The sequence below is a fragment of the Papaver somniferum genome, chromosome 2 (assembly GCF_003573695.1).
Source record: "Papaver somniferum cultivar HN1 chromosome 2, ASM357369v1, whole genome shotgun sequence".
Taxonomy (NCBI): Eukaryota; Viridiplantae; Streptophyta; class Magnoliopsida; order Ranunculales; family Papaveraceae; genus Papaver; species Papaver somniferum.
In genome coordinates this window covers 168775953-168800686 of record NC_039359.1, presented here as the reverse complement: position 1 = coordinate 168800686, position 24734 = coordinate 168775953, and the positions used below count along the sequence as shown (strand labels likewise).

The following is a 24734-nucleotide window of genomic DNA, read 5'->3' as shown; positions in this document are numbered from 1 at the left end:
AAGCATGCGTTGCTCACGAAAATAACCACGATGCTCGAGAAGTGATAAGTCAGGAAGACCGCCCTCACCCTGAATCCTCTTCACAAGATGATCCGCAGCAGATAGTTGCTCATGCCAACTTGCATTGTCAACTTCAAAATTATCTCGAGCAAGGCACATCACGCGGAGAAGATGACTTAGATACTTCATATCAATAACCAATTTAATGCGACCAGCCATAAATCAGGTAAATGAAAAAGAGAAAAGAAATTTAACAATGTTTCAGTGATTAACTAAAGCAAGCTCTCATATATATATATAATCCAAATAACACGATAATCAAGATAATATTTATTACAAAAAAAAAATGAAAAGAAAAGATGATGATGAACATAAAGTCTCCTTAAAATAACGAACAAGTGTCGTCTATAAGAGAACCGCAGTAGGAAATTTCCTCGTCTAAGTCTTGCATCATCAACTGAGCTTCCCCATACTGAATAGTAGAGTCAGTAAAAGCACTACGCATTTCCCCCAACACTTGATGAACTTCACGCATGACTTCACTAGAAGCACAAGCTTGTCGAGCTATGACTAATATTTCCGTATGCTCATCATAAGCCTTACGGGCTTTATCCAAAACCATCAGGCGATTGATCCGCAAGATACCAACCTCATCTTTCAAAATGAGTATACGAGCTAATTCTGCCCTCATATCAGTAGGATGGATAAGAGCAGATACAACACAAAAAGTTAAAGTACATCCACGAAGGCTCGGGCCCGCCTGCTGAGAAACAAAAGCATGACAGTCGGATATTTCCTGCTCAATATCCGTCGTCATGATTAGCGCTTCCTGGTATAGACGCTCAACTTTATTTCGAGCGGCTAAGGAATTATCCAAGGAACGCTGAAGGGATATAGTGACACGCACGGACATTTGTGCACCTCGAGCCATTGAATAAGTCTCATGCTGCTCATCAAAGCGCGCACGCGTAGACGTTCTGCTTACCATCCTAACTTCCCTAAGTATCTCCACTTCAGCTTTTACCAATATCAAGCAAGTTAGATCATGATCCTTTTCATAAGGAACAACTAGTGATGGTACCGGAGATAAATCCAAAGTATACCCATGAAGTCGACGAGCCATCAGCTGCAGAAATATAGTTAGGAACCAAAGAATGAACAAATTATAAAAATAAATATGAAGGACATCAGACGTATTCACCCCTACTTATAAGAAAACATAAGGGATACCATATTTAACACTATCCAACCATAATAATAAATGTAATTAAACCAAACAAACGATAACACATGTCCCATGAAAGAAAAGAAAACCATAGAATCCTCAACCCCACTAATAAAAAAAGAAAAGGGTTTCAAAAGCCATCATTAAAAAATATCTAAAGCCACCAATTCGGCCTTCTTCCTGGTCAAACGACCATCGACTTCCTCAGCAGCATCACGAGCGGCTTTCAACTCCTGGGTAGTACGGCCCACGTCCACAATAAGCTGATCATAAGTTTTCTTCTTCGCGTTTGCGACGTCGAGCAGTTGCTGGTACTCCCGTTCCAACTCTTCAATCTCACGAGGTAGGGGGATCCACGCACTATGACTAGCCTTTGCTGAGTCCAACAATTCCTTGAGCCATTTGATGGGGAAGAGAAGCGCCATCAGGGTCTGAATGTTAGCGTCCCACTTCCTCAAAACAGCCGGATCAATTGGAGTTTCCTCCGCCAAAGAAATCCCTTCCGCTATGTCGAGTAAGTCTTCGGTAGCCACGATCAAGGAATTGACAGGCATTTCTTCATGAATGCACATATGACCAAACTTCTCCACTATGCGACGATAGGTGGCTGCTTTAGCAGAAGGCACCCAAAAGCCGTGTACTAGAATATAACAGTTATCCACACCAGCCTCTGCCGAAGACACGACACGCGGGTATTTAAATTCGGGATCCTCCGGAATAGCCATCAGTTCAGCATCCGCGTTCACGCCCTGAGAAACTTTGGGAGCTGATTTCTGACGCTTGCCATTGGCGCTACCAGATTTGTTTCCTTTAATAGATTGATTCGAACCGCTTCCCTTCCCTTGAGCGCCGTCGCGTTTTCCCATATTCTAAAAAAAAGAGAAAAAATACGGATATTAAGAAAAACAATTATAGGCAAGATACCTTGGCACAACAATAGAAATTCAAAAAACACGCATACCGGATCGGAAGGAGGAGGGAAATTAACAGGAGAATGAACTGATTGGAGAGAAGAAGAAGACGAACTTGACACATCCGGTTTTGAATGACCTAAAGGGGCAAGAGAAATCGAAAGCAGAGAGAAAAATATAATAGTCACTCAAAATGAGGGAAGTGGAGATACATATATAGGTGGCCAAATGTATTAAATAAGTTGCAGCGGAAACATTTTAACCGACATGTGTTGAAATGTCAAAGTAATATAATCATGAACACAATGCGCTCACGGGATTTACGAGGGACAAACTCTGACCATGGGCAACGCTTTTAAGACCACTACCCTCTTGAGAATAATCATTGATAGAACGATCCGATTCTGACTCGTCCCCATCACCTAACATGTCGGGGGGAGTGTGAAGAGGATGATTGGGATCTTTTATCGTTCGAACAATTAAAGGACGAGTAGAGTGAAGAGTCATGCGGGGAGAAAGTATTTCAGGACCGCTCTGGATAACTACTCGACCAAGTTGACGCTCCACACGTTCAATAAAAGTACTGGCGGATGATGACCCCACTTTTGGAGTCTGCGGAGAAAATGAAGGAGAAACATTAGCGGTCCGGGAAGAAGGCAATCACGGATTGGGTAATATACCAGCATCTCGTCTCATCTTCTTAGCAATTCGATCGTCCCCATATTCCTCAATGGGCAGGTTAATATATTCTTCAAATATAAGACCTCTAGGTTTGCAGCCGATAGGCGAAAAATTCTATAAATGTGTGGCTAACCAAATTAACTAAGCAGATGACTTGATAAAAAAAAATAACACAAAAGAGTAAGGGAATACCTTAGCGGGAGGAGGAGACGCAGCCAAAAGAATTTGCAAAGGCTTCATAAAAGGAACACGCCTCCTTTTCTTGGAATTGGATAGGGGAAGAGCGCTACCTTTCCCATCCCCTTGAGAAAGCTCGTCACCAGGAAGGGGGTCACAACTGGTTGAACAAGAGTGGCGACCCTTATTGCTAGAAGATATCTTATAATTCTTAGCAACCTCAGCAATTAATTTCACACGACCTGAGGCATGCATCTCCTTGAAATCCTTTTCGGTCAATCGGCGGGGAGCATAGGGCTCCTTGATGAGTAGGTTAAGCACATTTCGACTAACACTATTACAGTACCCAATCCATTCCCTGGTAACATGAACTTGGCAGCGGGGTTGAGGATAACTAAGATCAAAGAAGGACTGGCGATCGCTCATTCGAAGCCCACTTTTGAAAACGAAACGATAAAAGCTTTTCCGGACCTCTTTGTCCTCGTCTATTGAAGAAGGAAGGAAAACATCAAAAGGAACTCCCTGATCAAATTATAATTGCCGCGCGACACGAACAGTGTTGTACGACTCGGAAGAAAATTTCCCGCCATAAAATCCAGGAAGACGCCTATGTAAAACAGAGACGAGCATATCAAATTCATCCGCTGAAGGCATCTCTGCTGAAGAAATCCTTCGTGGGGTTTGGCTAACAAAATTGTAGTGGAGAGAACCAGTACGACCATCCTGATATGTGAGGGGATTAAATTCCGCACCCTTGTCCATAAATTCCTTAAGATTCTCCTTAGGGTGATGACCTTTCTTGTCATAAAGAGCCATCCGGGGATAACACTCTGGTTTTGTCACCAAACGCTTGGAACCATCTTTTCGAACGACTTTTACTTTCCGAGAAAGGGACAAGGGATTCAAATGATAAGGCCTATACTTAGGGAAGTGCTCCCAAGTCCATGCCTGAATGAAGTTGGCAGGAAGAAAAGTTTCAACCGTGTGGGATCCATCCACGCGAAGAATATCGCGAACCAGCAAGTCTAGATGATGATACAAACCACCCAGAAAAATAGGTGCAAGTGGGAAAGACACACCATGAGACATTAATAGCACCATAGGGATCAACTCGTTTTTGATAGTATCCCGGGGAATATATTCAAAGACATCATGACAAAGGCAAAAGAGTAGAAATGCAGCCAGTTCTACCATGTCCGTCTCCCCTTCTCGAAGAGGAATACCCTTGCAAGGACCAGACTTCATAGGAGCCCAGTATTTGATCCAACATGAAAAAGAAGCTCCATGCTTTCCGGACTTCTGCTTTTGACCGTTTTTCACCTCCTTTACATCATCAGTCCCTTCAACAGGAGAAGGATTTTGCCGAGCGGCTTTCATGGAAGATGCCATGAGTTTCGAGGAAGATGAAACGTGTGCAGGGGAATCATGCGGGTTTGACGCAGTCACTTTGTTTTTCCCTTTATCCGCTGGAGTACTTACTTCATCCGGGGTTTCAGCTTTGATATCGTCAGGCAATTGAAAAGATATGGACTTCGTCTTAGCCTTGAGTAAGCGGTCCCGAAGATTCTTGTCCTCATAATTCAGAGATTTATAAATACAACAGCTATCATAGACTATGGAACCATGAACATGCAAACAGGTAAGCTCCACTACATCCTCTAAGACCGGGGTCGCTTCACCCCAGGAAAACAAAAATGTATGAGGATCGATTCCCCAGTGCGCGCACAATCGATTTATGATGTCATAATCCCGCCGGACATCCCTAAACTTGGAAGACTCCAAAGCCGCCTCTATACCCAGATAACGAATGGTAACCGCGTTATTTGGATTCAAGCGGATGTAGTCAATCTATGGCTCCCAAGAGCCATGCGATTCAGCGGATGAACGATGGTCAATCGTAGGAAAATTGTAATCTCCCCTATGGACTGCCAAGCGAGGAGAATCTTCGAAAGAAGGCACAGTGGGTGAGTCATCCTGAGGACGAATAAGCCATTATACAAACCCGGATAGAGTAAATGGGTGAGGATTAAGCATGCGCGTGACCCAAACATCGTCGGCGGGGAAAAGAATAGCGCCATCATCCCCAACGGGGGGGGTCTGATTTTGTCTTTGAGACTGGGATTGTGTACGAATTATTTTAATGTATATGACTCATGCCTAGGAGGAGAGTCGCGGACGGGTGATCCGTCGGACATGATGAACAAAATAAGGAACAAGAGAGAGAAACAGATATGGTAAAAGATGAAGATTCTGAGGCGAGATCCTTCTATTTATAGGAGGGTAAAAGGAGGGGCGGTTACTGAATAGATCAGTAACCGACGTCTTCCAAGAGTCATGAAATTAAATCGCCCAATAACTTCCCTTTGTAATCGTGACGTACACGTGTGACTGTTGACATGGTATTTGACCAGTCAAACAGTCAGGGGACCAATATTGATACATGGAAATGATTAATTATACGAATAACCTCCCCTTAACCTATCAAGGTCCCCCCCCTTCTAGGAATAAAAGGGACTTGGGGACTAGGCCTAACCCATTAATATGGGAAGTTCTAGTCCACACAAGAACACACTCAGGAAGTTGCGCTTTGGATTAAAGAGAAAAGCCTTTTAGGGTTTGGTATTAACTTAAGAAGAGGGAAATGGCAGTATAGTAATATGGTAATCTTATGGGTGTTTATCCATAAGAGGTCCATTATAAAAGGAAAAGAAGGTACACTTCTTAAGATCATCATTAATTCCCCATTACTTTGACCAATCTACCTTCTCCTTGGGAGTACTTTCTGTGACTAGGGATAGTTCCTCCTCCCCACATTCTACCCATCAACATCAGTCTTCGATGACTCTAATTACTCATGGTGGAAAATTGCCATGCGAGCTTTTCTTCAAGAACGTGATTTTCAATCATGGGTATATGTTGTTAATGGCTATGATGCTCCCGTTGTGGCAGTTGGAGATGTAAACGTTCCCAAGAATATTGGTGAATATAGTCCTGCCGAGATACTTGCTGCAAAGAAAAATTCCGACGGTTTGAATGCCATCATACATGCCATTACCCCTAATCTTCAGCACCATGTGTCTAATTGCACTCGGTCTAAAGATGTTTGGGATATCTTAGAAACCGTATTTGAAGGAAACTCCAGTGAAAAGGAAGCTAGGCTTCAAAACCTTAATTATAGGGAGAACCTTCGTATGGCAGATGAAGATTCATTTGATGAGTTTAATCACAAAGTGTCTGAAATTTTTAATGCATCTTTTGCATTGGGTAAGACTATTCCTGAAAAGGACATTGTGATGAAAATTCTCAGATCCCTGCCATCTAGATACGAGTCTAATAAGCATGCCATCGTTGAGGGAAATAACCTTGATAATCTTTCCAGAAATACCTAGGTTGGAAAGCTAAAGATCTTTGATCATGAGCATACATCCAAAATCGGAAAGGATGTTGCCTTTAAAGCACAGAAGAACATGAAAATACTTGATAAAAGTAAAAGTGTTTATGTCTCTGAGGATGATCGGTCTGAGGATGAGTTTTCTGATGAAGATCTTGACAAATCAGTCTCCTTGATCACAAGACAGTTTAGGGATCTTCTATTGAATAGAAGTAAACGGTTTTCAAGAGACAAACCTAGGTCATCAGATAAACCTCACAATCGCGTTCCTTCTAAAAAAAGGGATGCTGACGAGGCTGATGACGAGGATATGCCACAGTGCTTTAAGTGTAAAGCTTTGGGTCTTTTGAAAATGAATGCCCTAATCGGAGAAAATACACTGGAAACAAAGGTCTCGCTGTAACACTTGATGAGATGTCTGAGATCTATGATTCTGATGAAGATAAGAAACCAAGTGTCGGTCTTCTATGTGAGAACGTTGATTTTGATAGTTGTAGCAATACATATATCAATATTGATGGTTTCGGTGAAGAAGAGAATCCAATCAAGCTGGAAGAATCAACTGACCCATTCTTTGGAAACTCTGATTGTAATGTTTTAGGATCTACTATGTGTCTAGCTGCGTTCACACCACAAATGCCTGAATACTATCCAAGGTTGATGTGCTCGTTCTGTTCTCAAAAGGGTCATGAACTGTCAAGATGTTAGAAGTACAAACATCAAGTGAGGCACGCCAACAAACCTCAACGAAGAGAAAATCGATTGGCAAGTAAGCTTAAACTTGTTCAGAAAACCGCTGAGGTATGTAGGATTTTATCTTCGTCTAAGAAGTTGGTTTCCAAAGACAAAATAAGACCATTAGAGAAGAAGGTATGGTCAAGTCAATTTGATAGACAAAATTCAGAGGATTCCTCTCAAGAGGAAAATGGTGGACAAATTGTTGTTCACCACAGCACAAATTAATTGTGTTGTTTGGTAAATCTTGTCTCATGTGCCTGATCAAAAGAGATAAGATTGTGTACCGCTTAGGCTTTAGGAAAAAGTTTTTTTTTTTCGGTTTTTTTTTGAACGACAAATTACTACAACAATAAGTATTCTTCCACCATGTAGACTACAATTCTCTAGAACTTTGAAAGCATCACTGGATAATGTGATAGCCAAGCCCTTAGACTTATGTGCCTGGTTGTATATCTTATTACTACCTGTATGCAATTTGAACCTATATACGCCAAAAAGTTTCATTGAGGAAAGATCAGGTACAAGGAAAAAGTTGCAGATAGGTGCAATAAGCCACGCACTAGTGACATGGAAGGAACCCAATGGGTGATACAATATGGTGCAGAAAATATTGGATTTGTCCAAAGCCAATCACCAGCAAAAACGGCCACCCAAGGGGAAAAATAAAGATGGAAGCTTGTAGAAGGAAGATGATTTACGGCCACTACACGACTGCAATTCGTGTTCTATCTTCTAATGGTTTTACTTCATCTACGTCTGACACCTTATGTGAGCTATAGCAAAATCACCCATATGCACCACCACCAGTTATCCCTGCAGATAATCCCTCCACAGCTGCATTATCCGTGGACTCCAAATATGTATTACAGGCTTCCCAAAAATAACTGCGTGGAGGAAGATGGTCTTAGTGCCCAACATTTGCTGGATGCTTTTAGTGGTGCTGCAGCAGCTGTTGCAGATGACCTCCTACATTCTATTGCAGGTGTTGTTAATTTGTGGTTAGAGGGTAGGTATCCTGCAATCCTTGAGTACGTAGATAGTGCACCATTAACACCTTTACTCAATCCAGGTGGGGGATTGAGACCAATTGCATTGGGTACAATTTGGAGAAGACTATGTTCCAAGTTGGCAGCCACATCTGTGTGCAAGGACATGACCACGTATCTTGGAAATCACCAGTTTCGTGTTGGAATACCATGTGTGGGTGAGGGTATTTCACACTCAACAAACAATCTTGTAGAGATGAAAGTTAGTCATAATAAATGACCATAATGCTTATAGATTTCACTAATGCTTTCAATTTTGTGAACAGTTCTGCAATAACCAAAGAGAGTTGCTTTTGCGCCATGACTCACCTCATATTAACATAGTAGAGATCAGACCCATATAGAGACTTCATAAGAAACCATTTTAGCTGCATGAAATGATTCGTTCTTCTCATATGATGAAACTTGATTCAAATCTAAAAGCCTCATAAAACTAGGCACTTTAGAGATCCAGTTGGGACAATGTTTTTCAGACACGACGCAAATATCAGACTCTTAGACCGGTGCTCAAACCTTTGCTAGAGATCAATTCTCCAGTCGATTCATTGCAACAATTAATTAGGTTAGATCTAAATGTCCCATCATATCAAGGTGGATGCAATTCTGCTATTCAAATCCGTCTAGGATGTACTACAATGGTGCGGTTCTATCATCAGCACAGGGTATGCATCAAGGAAACCCATTGGGGCCATTACTCTTTGCTCTTATATTACATCCACTTGTAAACAAAATTGCAGCTGAGTGCACTCTTGACCTTCACACATGGTATCTTGATGATAGCACTATTGCAGGAGACATAATGGAGGTGGCTAAGGCTCTCAAGATAATTCAAGCTGAAGGACCTGGTACGGGTCTTTAAACGTCAGTAAAACTGAAATTTTCTGGCCTACGGTAGATCCTAGGAGGGATGTCAAAGGCATTTTTCCATTCAACATTAGCAGACCCAATAATGGTATCAAATTGCTTGGAGGGGCGGTGAGCCTTGACTTGCAATACTGCAATAACATGGTTACAGGTAGAGTGGAGAAATTTGTGCAGCTGATAAACTTTTTTATAAAGCTACAAGACCCGCATAGTGAATTGCTTCTCTTACGCAATTTCACTGGGGTTTCCAAGCTATATTTTACATTACATACAACTTCTCATCTACCTTTGTAGTCAGCTACAACATTATTTGATAATCAGTTGAGTCAATACTTTAGACATTTAGTGGTTGGTGATGGTGCAGGGTTTGGAAAAATTCAACAACGAATTGCTACACTGCCCATTAAAGATGGCGGATTGGGAGTTTATACTATGTCATATACTTCCAAGTATTGCTATCTAGCTTCGTATGCTCAAACACAGCATTTGCAGAACATCATGTTACAAGGTGCATCGACTTTCGATTCTGGACACAGTTACCAACACGCATTACAGGTATACACTCAGTTTTATGGTATTAATTCTTCTGATTCCAACATCAATACTGCTGCCCCTCGTCTCATGAAGTCACTGGCGGCTCGTTATTTTAATGTTATTAAGAAGAATTTTCCCACCAATTACCCATTATCTGCAAGGGATGCTTCACTCTGGCAATGCAATAAAGATGATCACACCATGGATTTTCTGAAGGCCATACCTATTTAAGGTTTGAATCAATCAATTGAGCCTCCTCAGTTTCGAGCTGTTCTTAGCTAAAGATTGGGTGTACCTATGTTTGAGAAAGATATCCTATGTCCTTGTTGCAACCGTTCCATGGATATATATGGTGATCACGCTATCCATTGTGCCAGCAAAGTCGGACTCAAATTTCAACATGATATGTTGTGTGATGTATTGGCTGATATATGCTACAAAGCTGGGGTGGCGACTCGTGAAGAAGTTCTTGTGGGATTTTTATCTAATACATCTCATGTCATCAGGCCTGCGGACTTGGTGGGTATGAGTTCAGTATTTTAGATTTTTCAACTCTTGGCGAGTTGAGTAAAGATACTTGTGTATTTTTGAGGAGGATGGAGAACTGTCTTGCTAGTCAAGACGCTAACTGTAAAATAGGAGGGTCTCTTTTCCATAGATTAGGTATTACTATTCAGTATGGATTTGGTTCCTAGATTGTTGCTGTAAGGATAGCAAGAACGTCAACGTCATTAGACCGGTCAAGAGACGAATTAACCATTAATGACTCGGTTAGCTAACATAGATTTTAATTAATAGAAGTTAATTTAACAACGATATAGATAAGAAACTAGTATCACTAGATAGATCTCAAAAATTTATGCGAGATGTAATACTCGAACGTGTCATTCGGATGCCAGACGAAGAAGATATCATCAGTTTTGTATGAAGGGAAAAATAGTCTTTTGCATTCAGGCCGACCTGGCTTCCCTTATAAATTTTCTGGGTGCCTTTATCATTTTCCTTCTGCCTTATCTACACCAAAATCGACAGATGACTCATTCTTTCTTCTTTTTCATTCTTCTCTTTGTTCTCTCTGTCCTTTCTGCAAATTCTTTCTTCACCGTATCAGTCGATGGAGCAGAAATTTGAGGTTAGCAATTACACCAGTGAAGTTCATAAGACTTGGAATTATTGGTGGAGTTAATGTTGAAGCTTTCTGATCTCCGAAAGAAGATGAATAGGGTAAGTTAATTTAGGGTTTCGATTTGGTTAACTGTTCTTTATGCAATCATTTTGTATTGATCGAATATATAGTGGGTTTGTTGTTAATTGAAGTAAAGATTTCTTGTATGAAGTTTAATTTTGATTTCATAGAAAAATTAGGGTTTTTGTTCTTCCCTAAAACAAACCAGAAACTAGGGTACTTGCATATTAGGGTGTCCAAATCAGAGTTGCAGATGAAGAAGATGACTTGGTGAATTGGGGTTTGTTAATTGTGAAATTTAACCACAAAGATGAAGGAAATACAGTTCAAGGAATTAGGAGTGGCCTGAGATGATATGGGGTTGCTGTTGGAAAATTAAAGTTAGGGTTTGTGACAAGAAAAGGGTGAAGAAGGGAGTTATTGAGGTGTAACATGATGTTTATGGTGTTGCAGGGGAGATGGAGATGTAGTTGAGGTTATGAAGTATCAATGGCAGTGATGTAAAGGTTGGCGCTATTCCTAAATTTGTAAAGAAGTGAGTTTAGATGAATTTTAGGTTGGATGCAGATGATGATGAAGATGATTACAATTGAGATGTAGATGTTGATGAAGTTGTTCTGTGAAGGAAGAATTGATTGTTATGGTAATGGTTCTGGTGCTGTTTTAGATGTATGTTAGGTTATTGTAGAAAGGTTCAGTGGGGAAGTTAATTGGTGGTGAATTTGATGAAGGATAAGTTGAACTGAGTTGCTTTGGTGGTGAAGATGATATGGTCATGGAACTGAATTGGATGCTAGTGCAAGATATGGTACTTGAAGTGATATTACAATTGGTGATAAAGATGATCGAAATAAGTGGAGCTGGTATTGGAATTAAAGATAATTGCAGTTAGAGGACGGATGAATCATTAATGCTGAATTGGTAATGCTGAGGAGTTAAATAGTGACATGGAATCTCTGAAGATTATTGTTACAGAACTTGGATAGAAGGATGCTGCAAAGGTGGCAGAACTGGAAGTTGCAAGAAAAATAGATAATGTTGTTGGTGTTGTACTGGCAAGAATAATGAAAGTTTGAACTGATGGTGTTGTCTTTGGGGATTGACAGGGAACTGTTAATGAAGATGATTGTGATTGAGAAATACTATATTTGCAATTAGAGTTAGAGATAATCTGGTGGTATTATTGTAGCTGTGGTTGTGGCAGTTAGATGGTGATACTGTTGAGATGAAATTATTCTGTTGATGGAAGAATGAAATTGAGATTTGAGATGAATGTGGTTGGCTGAAGCTGAGTCATTGCAGTTGAAGATAAAACAAAATTTTTGGTTGGTTCAAGTTGTTGCAGTTCATGGAAGTTGTGGGGATGATGATATGAACGGTGGAAGTCTGGGAAATGGGTATTAGTGATGTTGTTGAGATGAACTTATAGATGTAGTGAAGTTGCAGTTAATGGAATTATAGTATTTGATTTGAATCAATGAAGAGATGATTAAACTATGTATTTTGGCAAGAGGAGTTAGAAATGCATCATTTAAGTCTTGTTCTGTTTTTGGTGTTGCATTAGAAATATGCATGTTAGTCATCCCAGTCAGTCTAGATGACTTATCTGACTTAGATCATCCGACTGAGTTGAATCAGTCTAATGACCTTGACCAATTCCTATTTGACTAGGACTTAACCTTGACTGGACGTTTACCTTTATTTGACCCTCTGACTGTTTTTGACCGTTACTTGACTCTGGCGGACTGGACCTTAGGTTAATTGGTTGTTAGTGGACTTGGGCTTAGGATTAGTTATCCTATCTTGATGAATTGGACCCCTTAAGGTCCGAATTAGTTTTTGGTTTCTTCTACAAAGTTGTTGATATTCTTAAGACTTATCAAATGGACTATAGAACCAATCCAATTGAATTTGTAAACCTTTAGTTATGTTAAAGATAGATAATGAAAAGGTGTAGAACCATAAATGAGCTTAGAACCATTAGATAGTTTACTTAACTTATAACTAGAGACTTGTTGTAAACCTTGTGTGAGACTTTTGGCTAATATCTTGGAGTTTTTGTGTGGTTAACAGTTACTCTTTATTAACATCGATCGATTTAAAGGATGAACCAGTGGATTGAGGATCTCAAGGTAGGCGAGGCTTGTCATCATTTCAGGTGGGAGCTCTTGTAACCTTCTTGTAATCATTAAGTTTCTTTTCAACAGCGAGCATGATGTGCCTTTACTTATTGTGAGCATATTTGTGTGTTATTGAACGGGTATGAGTCGTGATATGCGTCACCTAGTATCCTCGCAGGGAGTATCTATGGTTTCCCCATGGCTCTTTGCTAAGTCTTATAGCCCAGATGAGGCAGTACATAGCACGAGAAGTGCATATAATATCTATATAACGCAGATGACGTAACAATATTAATTTTTATTTTCCATGGTAAATTTATGTTTTATTCATCACGGGAAGTGTAAATAGTACTACGAGGTATTTGGGGAAAACAGTCGTTCGCATATCATACTGGTCTGATCACATAATCTGTATTTCCTTTCTTAAAATCTACAATTCGATGTTGTGTTCGGTGTTTGGTGTAAAAGGTGTTAATTGCTTTCTTATATTGTTGTTCTTAAATTGGTTATCTTTTAGTAGCATGTTATTGATTACTTAAAAGTTATTTGTTTCCATTGGGCACCGCTTTGGGATGATGTGCTCACTCGTTCCCACTTCAATTTCAGTTACACGAAGAAGTGGTGCACATGAAGATATCCGTGTTTGTAGCTTAAAGTTTTAGCGAACTGAGGATGTTTGTTTATCTTTATGTATATATTCTTTCTTTCTTTGTAAAATAACACATTATTATATTCTTATCACTCGAGAGATTTTTCATTTATATAATATCAGAGAGTTTGAGTTTTGTTATTAGCAATTTATGTAACTATGATTCTTAAAATCGGTAATCTAGATTTGATACTTCGATTAGGATGCAATCCTATTATCTAAGCAGGTGATTAGGTTGGGGCGTCACAGGTTGGTATCATAGCTCACTATTAGATATTACATGGGCAACAATATATTATAGCTAGTGTCAGTTGGTGAACTAGAATAGTTTAGAACTGGATTGGGTTGTGAGATAAATCTTAATCACTAAAAGTTATCAGTAACTGAAATATTTATTTGGTTGATTGATTCTTTTGTTTGTTTGTGTGCACGTGTAATGAACTAAAAATTGTAGGGCAAACCAATTACTTTATGTTTTTGCAAAGCTAATATAGATTGGAAAATAATTAGTCTAAAAATTATGAATATGTAGACAATCCAATACTAGAAAAATGGTGAGATTAACATTTTTGATAGATCCTGAATGTCATGTAGAAACTTATTGAGTACCTTGACTTATATGTAGAACCATTAATTTATTGAGATAGAAAATTAGTGTGAAGAGCTTAGACTTATTTATCTGTAGTGTTTAAATCGGTATAGCTGAGGTTATAATTTAAATTGATAGATTACAGAATTCAAATAGAAACTTTACTATAAAATATCTTCTAATGTCTTTGGAACCAGTGATCTATTGAAATAGAAATTAATGTACTGAACCTAGAGCTACAAACTTTAGATCTCAGTTGTAGAAAACCATATAGGCTTGTGTTTCATTTCCTGTTGCTTCGAACTCATTTGAAATGAGTAAATTTTCGCGCATTTGTAAGTATGAGCAGTACTTGCATTTAGTCGAGACATAGTTTTTCTCTATAAGGTGGGGATTTTTGAATACCATAAGGATGGTTTGATTTTCGAGGACAAAAATTTTATAAGGTGGGGAGAATGTAAGAATCGCAAGCACGTCAACGCTATTAGACTGGTCAAGAGACGAATTAATCGTTAATGACTCGATTATTTAACATAGATTTTAATTAATAGAAGTTAATCTAACAACGATCTAGATAAGAAACTAGTATCACTAGATATATCTTGAAAAGTTATGCGAGATGTAATACTCGAACGTGTCATTCGGATGCCAGACGAAGAAGATATCATCAGTTTTGTATGAAGGGAAAAATAGTCTTTTGCATTCAGGACGACCTGGCTTCCCTTATCAATTTTCTGGGTGCCTTTATCATTTTCCTCCGGCCTTATCTACACCAAAATCGACAGATGACTCATTCTTTCTTCTTTTTCATTTTTCTTTATGTTCTCTTTGTCCTTCTTTCTCTGCAAATTTTTTCTTCACCGTATCAGTCGATGGAGCAGAAATTTGAGGTTAGCAATTACACCAGTGAAGTTCATAAGACATGGAATTGTTGGTTGAGTTAATATTGAATCTTTCTGATCTCCGAAGGAAGATGAATATGGTAAGTTTATTTAGGGTTTCGATTTGATTGATTGTTCTTTATGCAATTGTTTTGTGTTGATCGAATATAGAGTGGGTTTGTTGTTAATTGAACTAAAGAGTTTTTGTATGAAGTTTAATTTTGATTTCGAAGAAAAATTAGGGTTTTTGTTCTTCCCTAAAAAAAACCAGAAACTAGGGTTCTTGCATATTAGGGTGTCTGAATCAGAGTTGCAGATGAAGAAGATGACTTGATGAATTGGGGTTTGTTAATTGTGAAATTTAACCACAAAGATGAAGGAATTACATTTCAAGGAATTAGGAGTGGCCTGATATGGTTTGGGGTCGCTGTTGGTAAATTAGAGTTAGGGTTTGTTACAAGAAAAGGGTGAAGATGGGAGTTATTGAGGTGTAACAGGATGTTTATGGTGTTGCAGGGGAGATGGAGATGTAGTTGAGGTTATGAAGCAGCAATGGCAGTAATGTAAAGGTTGGCGTTATTCCTGAATTTGTAATGAAGTGAGTTTAGATGAATTTTAGGTTGGCTGCAGATGATGATGAAGATGATTACAATAGAGATGTAGGTGTTGATGAAGTTGTTCTGTGAAGGAAGAATTGATTGTTATGGTAATGGTTCTAGTGCTGTTTTAGATATATGTTAGGTTATTGTAGAAAGGTTCAGTGGGGAAGTTAATTGGTGGTGGATTTGATGAAGGATAAGTTGAACTGAGTTGATTTGGTGGTGAAGATGATATGGTCATGGAACTGAATTGGATGCTTGTGAAAGACGTGGTACTTGAAGTGATATTACAAGTGGTGATAAAGATGACCGAAATAAGTGGAGATGGTATTGGAATTGCAGATAATTGCATATAGAGGATGGATGAAGCGTTAATGCTGAATTGGTAATGCTGAGGAGTTAAATAGTGACATGGCATTTCTGAAGATTTTTGTTATAGAACTTGCATAGAAGGATACTGCAAAGGTGGCAGAACTGGAAGTTGCAAGAAAAGTAGATAATGTTGTTAGTTTTGTACTGATGAGAATAATGAAAGTCTGAACTGATGACCTTGACTGGACGTTTACCTTTATTTGACTCTGTGACTGTTTTTGACCGTTACTTGACTCTGGTGGACTGGACCTTAGGTTAATGGGTTGTTAGTGGACTTGGGCTTAGGATTAGTTATCTTATCTTGATGAATTGGACCCCTTAAGGTCCAAATTAGCTTTTGGTTTCTTCTACAAAGTTGTTGATATTCTTAAGACTTATCAAATGGACTATAAAACCAACCCAATTGAATTAGTAAACCTTTAGGTATGTTAAAGATAGATAATGAAAAGGTGTACAATTATAAATGGGCTTATAACCATTAGATAGTTTACTTAACTTATAACTAGAGACTTATAGTGAACCTTGTGTGAGCCTTTTGGCTAATCTCTTGGAGTCCTTGTGTGGTTAACAGTTACTCTTTATTAACACCGATCGATTTAAAGGATGAACCGGTGGATTGAGGATCTCAAGTTAGTTGAGGCTTGTCATCATTTCAGGTGGGAGCTCTTGTAACCTTCTTGTAATCATTAAGTTTCATTTCAACAGCGATCATGATGTGCCTTTACTTCTTGTGAGCATATTTGTGTGTTATTTAATGGGTATGAGTTGTGACATGCGTCACCTAGTATCCCCGCAGGGAGTGTCTATGGTTTCCCCTTGGCTCTTTGTTAAGTCTTATAGCCCAGATGAGGCAGTACATAGCACGAGAAGTGCATATAATAGTTATATAGCGCAGATGATGTAACGATATTACTTTTTATTTTATATGGTAAATTTATGTATTATTCAGCACGAGAACTGTAAATACTACTACGAGGTATTTGGGGAAAACAATCATTCGCATATCATACTTGTCTGATCACATAATCTGTATTTCCTTTTTTAAAAGCTATAATTCGATGTTGTGTTCGCTGTTTGGTGTAAAAGGTATTAATTGCTTTCTTATATTGTTGTTCTTAAATTGGTTATCTTTTAGTAGCATGTTAGTGATTACTTGAAAGTTATTTGTTTCCATTGGGCACCCCTTTGGGATGATGTGCTCACTCGTTCCCAGTTCAGTTTCATTTACACGAAAAAATGGTGCACATGAAGATATCTGTGTTTGTAGCTTAAAGTTTTAGCGAACTGGAGATGTTTGTTTATCTTTATTATGTATTCTTTCTTTCTTTGTAAAACAACACAATATTATATTCTTATCTTTTATTTTTCATTTATATAATATCAGAGAGTTTGGGTTTTGTTATTAGCACTTTATGTAACTATAATTCTTAAAATCGATAATCTAGATTTGATGCTTCGATTATGATGTAATACTATTAGCTAAGCAGGTGATTAGGTTGGGGCGTCACAGTTGCTAGGCTACAAATTAACTCCATGTAAATCGACTTTGTTTTTATACTAATAATAATCACAGCCTCCCTATCCGCTTCGGCTCCCTTAGCGTGGTTCCTCATGAGGCTCACTGGTAGGTTAGCACGGCAACCTGTTTAACTAATGTAGTAGTATGCTGTTGGAGCTGAGCTTGTTAGGCTTCCAACTAGTTAATGTAATAATATTAATAACGTAAAGGAGCCACTTAGGCATTTATTTAGAAACCCAAAGGTGTATTTTACAAAGATTTGGCTGGGAGCCACGCAACAAGTTGTGACCCAACACCTTTTTGAATAATAATACCTAGCCTATGAAAAAGAGTGTTGCCTAGGTGGTTATTGTTAGAGCACTGATCGGTCGAACTCGCAAACGTTGATGTCTCAATCTTGTTTGTCAAGTTTAGATTCCAAAATTATAAGTCTTGATTTCTAGTCTACTAATAGCTAAGTCTCGGACTAGGATAAAGAGTGTAGTTGAGCTCTAGAATCCATGGTGTTCATCATGCAAAGACGAAGAACTACTCAAGGAATTGGTGGAACTTCATCGACAAAATGGTATGTGGAGACTTGAACTTATCTATCACGCAAAAGTCTACTTTATCTCCTATCTTGAGACAAAAGTCGTATTGCTATATAGACTATGATTATACACATGTACTATTTCGAGCTGAGTTTATCTCGCTTATCTATTTTTCGAAATATGTGTTGGTAAGCTTTCGCTTTGTCCAAGTTCATCTTTACTAGTGACAAAAGTCATATTAGTTCAAATTACTTGAAAATCACTTTGACGAAAAATAGCTTGTGAACAACAACTATATAACGTCCTCTAAAAATGTTTCAATGATTGAAATAAGAGTTTATAATACATAACCATGGTTGGATATAAATATTGCGAGACAACTCATATGTGTGTAAGTCCAATATCCTTGAACCAAAGTATGCGTACTTTGCTGCTCAGGATAACCGGAACTAAAGTCCGCGTACCAGTATGCGTACTGCCGGAAGTTCACATCCCGTGAATTTCTGCTGAAGTTTGTGAACTGAAAACAAAATTAATACAGGTACTTAAATCCTCGTACCAGTATGCGTACTTAAGTAGGTTATTTCTAAAAACAGTTTAATTCGTGAACTAAGACATTTATATTTTAAGGAATGCAATCTTTGCAAACCGTGGCTATAATGTTCATGAACCGATTGGAGTGAATAAAAACTGTTTTTGTTTAGATTGTGTCTTGTATATTTCTATGAGATCTAACAATTGAACAACTCTCTAACTAGTTCAATTGAGTCATTTGAATTAGTTGTGGTAAAGAAGAATAAGGTTGATATGAAAGTGATCATATGCTTACCTATGGTTAACTACCGTTGAACCAATGACTTGTACACGTTTAGGTAAGGTTACTCAAACCTAACGAAGTTACATTTCATGTGTGTATAACAAGCTAAGATCGACCTAACGGTTGAAAGATATTAGCTTGAATCTAATCAGGTTTTCATCTAACGGTGAATATTGAATGCTTAGTTACCAAGGTATCATTGATTTCAAACCCTGATTTGAAGACTATATTAAGGAGAACTCTAACAACTGGGAAACCTAATCCCCACACCTCCTGTGTGATACTAGTTGTAAGATAGAGTCGATTCTCCTTTAACCTTAGGTTTCTAACGAGACCCTGTAGGTTAACGACTTGAAGACTTCATTGGGATTGTGAAGCCATACCCAACTATTTTCTCTATAGTTGCATGATCTGATCTTGCTGTTTCTATCATATTTGAGTACAATCGTAAGATTGGCTTGAGATTGATTTCTCCGATAGGTAAGATAGAAATGTAATCATCACAAAATCTTCGTCTCATCGTTTGTGATTCCGCAATATCTTGTTTCGCTAGTCGATTAAGATTATTGTGAGGTGATTGATAATTTTAGGTTGTTCTTGGGGAATATAAGTCCGGGTTATCGATTGGTTCATGTTTACCTTGATTTATCAAAAGAAGGAACAAAACTCGGAGGTATTTTTGTGGGAGACAGATTTATATATTCCTGTAGACTTTTTTGTGTGGTACAAATTTGTTTATTAAAGTCTTCGACTTTGGGTCGTTGCAACTCTTAGTTGTGGGTGAGATCAGCTAAGGGAATCAAGTGCGTAGTATCCTTATGGTATCAGAGACGTAAGGAGCGCAACTGTACCTTGGATCAGTGTGAGATTGATTGGGTTTCAACTACAGTCCAGACCGAAGTTAGTTTGTAGTAGGCTAGTGTCTGTAGCGGCTTAATACAGTGTGTGTTTAATCTGGACTAGGTCCCGGGGTTTTTATGCTTTTGCGGTTTCCTCGTTAACAAAACTTCTGGTGTTTGTGTTATTTCTTTTCCGCATCATATTTGTTATATAATTGAAATATCACAGGTTGTGCGTTGAATCGATTAATTGGTAAATCCAACCTTTGGTTGTTGATTGAAATTGATTGATACTTGAACATTGGTCTTTGGTACCGTTCAAGTTAATTTATCTTTTCAATTAGACTCGAAGATTTCTATTTGCTTGAGTAAGTATTGAATCGAGAAATTGAGATATAACTCATTGATATACTTTTTATAAGATTGAGTCTGACTGTCTAGTTGATTCTCTTAAAAGTATATTGGAGTTTTTCCATACATATTTCTAAGAGAAATATTGGGTGTGATTGTTAGACCCCCGCTTTTTCAATTGGTATCAGAGCAGGCAAACACGTTTGAGACCTCATAAGTCTGTGTTTGTAGCAGTCTGAGTCTGTGGACAGAATCTCATCTCTGGAATATATGCATACCAAAATGTCCTCCAAAGCTTTTAATTATGCCAAATGTCTTGGGATTGCCTCAAAGGATTATTCCTTAAACGATTCTTTCGAATCCCGAGGAAATGAGACAATTGACACTATATCAAAAGCTGAATTGTAGCTCATCAGAATTTCAAAAAAGTCGACCGTGGCTATTGATTTTCATAATCATGCTCAGCTTATTGATGAATTTGCGAAGTCTCTTAGTCGATAACGGGAACTCTATTGTATAATTGAATCCTTCTCCAACAATATTGAAAAACTTATTCAAGAAACTACTCTTCAATGTGGAAAGATTTATGTTCTTGAGAATATTGTCAAAGAAGACTCAATTACAGAAAACCGTTTGATCGAGACACATTCATTTGATCTAAACAGACTTCGTGTTGAGAAGGATAAACTAGGTGCTTCCCTTATTCTATCCCAAGAACAGTGCAAATCCTTGAAAAAGGAAAACTCTGTTTTATTTTGTACCAATAATCATTTCTCAGACAGATTTTTAGTACATGAAGAGATGTGCTCCAAAGGAAGTGCCTGCTAAGAAGTGTTTACATAACTTGCGATCCTCTAACAGGGATATGAAGTCAAAAAAGGCTCCTGTAAATGTTTCTCCTCCACGAACCTGTTCCTTCTGTGGGAAAAAGAATCACTGTGCTCTTCATTGTTTTACCAGGAGGAAACGAATTGCTAATCTCCATAATTTGCTTCTTTCGACTGTCAATGGAATAAATCATCTGACGACATGTACAGTGAATCTCTTGCCCGCAGAAAACCAAAAATCTTATAAAAATGATCTCTTTTCAAGAAATCATCACAGGTTACGCGTTCCTCATTATGGTATAAACTCTTGTGTCACTAATGAAGACTTTTCCTGTGGTTATAAGAACAATTCTGGTAAGTCTATATCAAGAAAATGGAAATCCTCTAAATTCCCTATTCTGGAACCGATTTCTAGAGGTCCTAGACTCAGTCCTCAGAAAAATCCTTCAGATGGGCTTTTGAAAGGGTTTATGACATATTCCTCTGGAATACGTTATAATCGATGGAAACAAGGGAATATACAAGAAAAACGGTCAAACAACTTGTACAATACTTTTCCCATGTTTGGTAGTGATATCACTTCTCACCCCTTTACCTAACTCTAGGTAACCTCATCCTTGAATCTATCTTGAGAGGTACAAGGATGATGACTATGGGAGTCTCAAGATTTGTTGTACATTTTTGTGTGTTGTTTCCTTTTGTCAATCAATCTGAGTTATGCAAGCCTGCTTCATGACTCAGGCTCTAATTTTAAGGATTACCGAGAAATATTGACAAACATTGTGTTTTTTCCTCTTGCTGGATTTTGTTTAACTCCATCCTTCTCTTGTGAGCGGTCCGTCAATGTCCGTGTCCTACTCCTGTGAGGTCATATGGTTTCCTTAATGAGAAGTTTCTTCTCTTAATACATATACATCTTATATTATATTAATCCATCCCTATCAAAAAATTATATGGAGAAATCCGCAAAATCTCAAGAGATTGTGCATCTTGATATGGAGGAAGACACTCAAGGATGTGATTCGATTCAAGAGATGGTTCTAAAGAAGATGCTTGCAAGGAAGAAACACAATTCCTGGATGGGTGAATATGTTAAGGATTTAATTCGTTTTCAGAACGATTCAAAGGTTGAGTTTGCAAATCTTCAATTGCAAATAAACCAACTCTTAGATGGTCAAGCCAGAATCCTTGCTAATTAAAATATTCTGATAAAAAATCAAAAGAAGCTCATCATGGACTGTGTCAAGGCTAGACAACTTGCTCGGATTGTTGATCGTAAAGTTAGCATTATAACTCACGAACATGTTGTATCTACGGTCAAGAGAGTAAAGGAAATCAGTGATACCTTCTATGATGGATTCATTGAAAGGTATGAGGTTCTCAATGAACTTTGATTTGATTTTGTCTAGGAAATCTTCTTATGAGAATTTTATTCTTGTGTTTTAGGAAGAATAACTAGTGTTTGGAATAGCCATTATTGTGATTACACATAGTTATGTCCAACAATTATCATCTTCAATGTTTTTAGATTTATTTGCTTAAATTCTAAAGTTTGTTTGGAAGATGACTTTTGCAGTATTAATCTTTATGGTTTTATATGTTGCAATTTGTTACGGGATATGTGTGTTTTCGTCCGTGAACTATGATTGTCCCATACGTGGTCAAAAGTTACGTCTTTTGTATGTCAATATGCAAGTATTGATAAAGGACTGAATGAACTTTTTGACAAAACAAAAGATAAGCCTGTTGTATGTCATTATGCAAATATTGATGGAAGATAGGATGAGCTTTTGTTAACAAGGATTATGTCTATTATATGTCATTGTGCAAATAGTGATGGAAAATAGAATGAATCCTTGTCTATTCCATAGTATTGATCTTCCCTGGTCCATATTTCTTATGTGTGTACTGTGTGGCTCCGTAATTTCTCTTATGTTGAGCATTTTCGATTAAATTAATCATGGGTTCTCTTGTGGTTAATTTAATTGGGTTTTTGTATACAAATTCATACTCTTATGTGATTTGTTAATGTCCAAAGAAATCCTTTTTTTCTTGTGAAAGTAAGGTCGCTCTTGTTGTTCTCTCGAGAATGACATTTTATGGGGGAGAGTTCTTAATTGAACTTGTGCTTAATTGCCAAATCTTTGTGGGGAGTGCGTATGTGGAATATTATAGGGGTTATCTTGTATCTTTATAAACTCCTTGATGAATGCATTTAGCTTCAGCTATATGATTGCATATAAAAATTTGATATGTACTTTATTTTGGTCATGAAGTGTCTCTATGATAATTTCATGAGGATCCCACTAGTTTCCGTACCTTTTTGCCAATTTTATTGACAAAAGGGGGGAGAATTAATGTGTAGTTCACATAACAAATACATATGGTTTTCGGATCATTATGTAAGGGGGAGTGGTTTCCATGTGAGATGGAGTATTGACTAAGGGGGATCGATACATATCACCATAGTATTGTTGTCGAAGTTGTGATACAGTTGAACTTTGATGTTGTGTAATAATACTATGACACTGTGTAACAATGATTGAGAGCTTTTGTTTTCTCATTGTTATGGCTATGAATTTTCAACAACGATGATGTTGAACTTACAACCTTTGGAATCATTGGAGTACTTGGAAGTGACGAAGATTTCGAGTAATTTTGAAGAACCAAGAGGATCATGCATGTGGAAGAGAAGCTGCAAAGTTTATTTGTTTTGTATTCCATATGTATTGGTAGTTTTTTCACTAAAATTGATAAAGGGGGAGATTTTTAGAGCACTGCTCGGTCGAACTCGCAAGCGTTGCTATCTCAAGCTTTTTTGTCAAGTTTAGTGTCCAAAACTATAAGTCTTGATTTCTAGTCTACTAATAGCTAAGTCTCGGACTAGGATCGAAAGTTTAGTTGAGCTCTAGACTCCACGGTGCTCATCATGCAAAGACGAAGAACTACTCAAGGAACTGGTGGAAATTCATCGACAAAAAGGTATGTGGAGACTTGAACTTATCTATCACTCAAAAGTATACTTTATCTCATATCTTGAGACAAAAGTCATATTGCTATATAGACTATGATTATGCACATGTACTATTTCAAGCTGAATTTATCTCGCTTATTTATTTCTCGAAATATGTGTCGATAAGCTTTCTCTTTGGCCAAGTTCATCTTTACTAGTGACGAAAGTCATATTAGTTTCAATTACTTGAAAATCTCTTTGACGAAAATAAGTTTTTGAATCAACAACTATATAACGTCCTCTAAGAATGTTTCAATGATTGAAATGAGAGTTTAGAATACATAGACATGGTTGGATATAAACATTGTGAGCTAACTCATATGTGTGTAAGTCCAATATCCTTGAACCAAAGTATGCGTACTTTGCTTCTCAGGATAACTGGAACTAAAGTCCGCGTACTGCCGGAAGTTCACATCCCCTGAATTTCTGCTGAAGTTTGTGAACTGAAAACAAACTGAATCCGGGTACTTACGTCCGCGTACCAGTATGCGTACTTAAGTAGGTTATTTTCTAAAAACAGTTTAATTCGTGAACTAAGACATTTATATTTTAAGGAATGCAATCTTTTCAAACCGTGGATATAATGTTCATGAATCGATTCAAGTGAATCAAAACTATTTTTGTTTCGATTTTGTCTTGTATACTTCTATGAGATCTAAGAAATTGAACAACTCTCTAACTAGTTCATTTGAGTCATTTGAATTAGTTGTAGTAAAGAAGAATAAGGTTGATATGAAAATAATCATATGGCTAACCTATGGTTAACTACCGTCGAACCAACGACTTGTACACGTTTAGGTAAGGTTACTCAAACCTAATGAAGTTACATTTCATGTGTGTATAACAATCTAAGTTCGAACTAACAGTTGAAAGAT

General features: G+C 37.8%; 1 long non-coding RNA gene across 1 annotated transcript; it reads left to right on the top strand.

The window, feature by feature from the left end:
- The first annotated feature begins 14900 nt into the window (after positions 1–14900).
- On the top strand, positions 14901–17048 carry LOC113349736. Its single transcript, XR_003360346.1, has 2 exons — positions 14901–15093; positions 16535–17048. It is a non-coding gene; the product is annotated as an uncharacterized LOC113349736 (long non-coding RNA).
- Positions 17049–24734: the final 7686 nt, after the last annotated feature.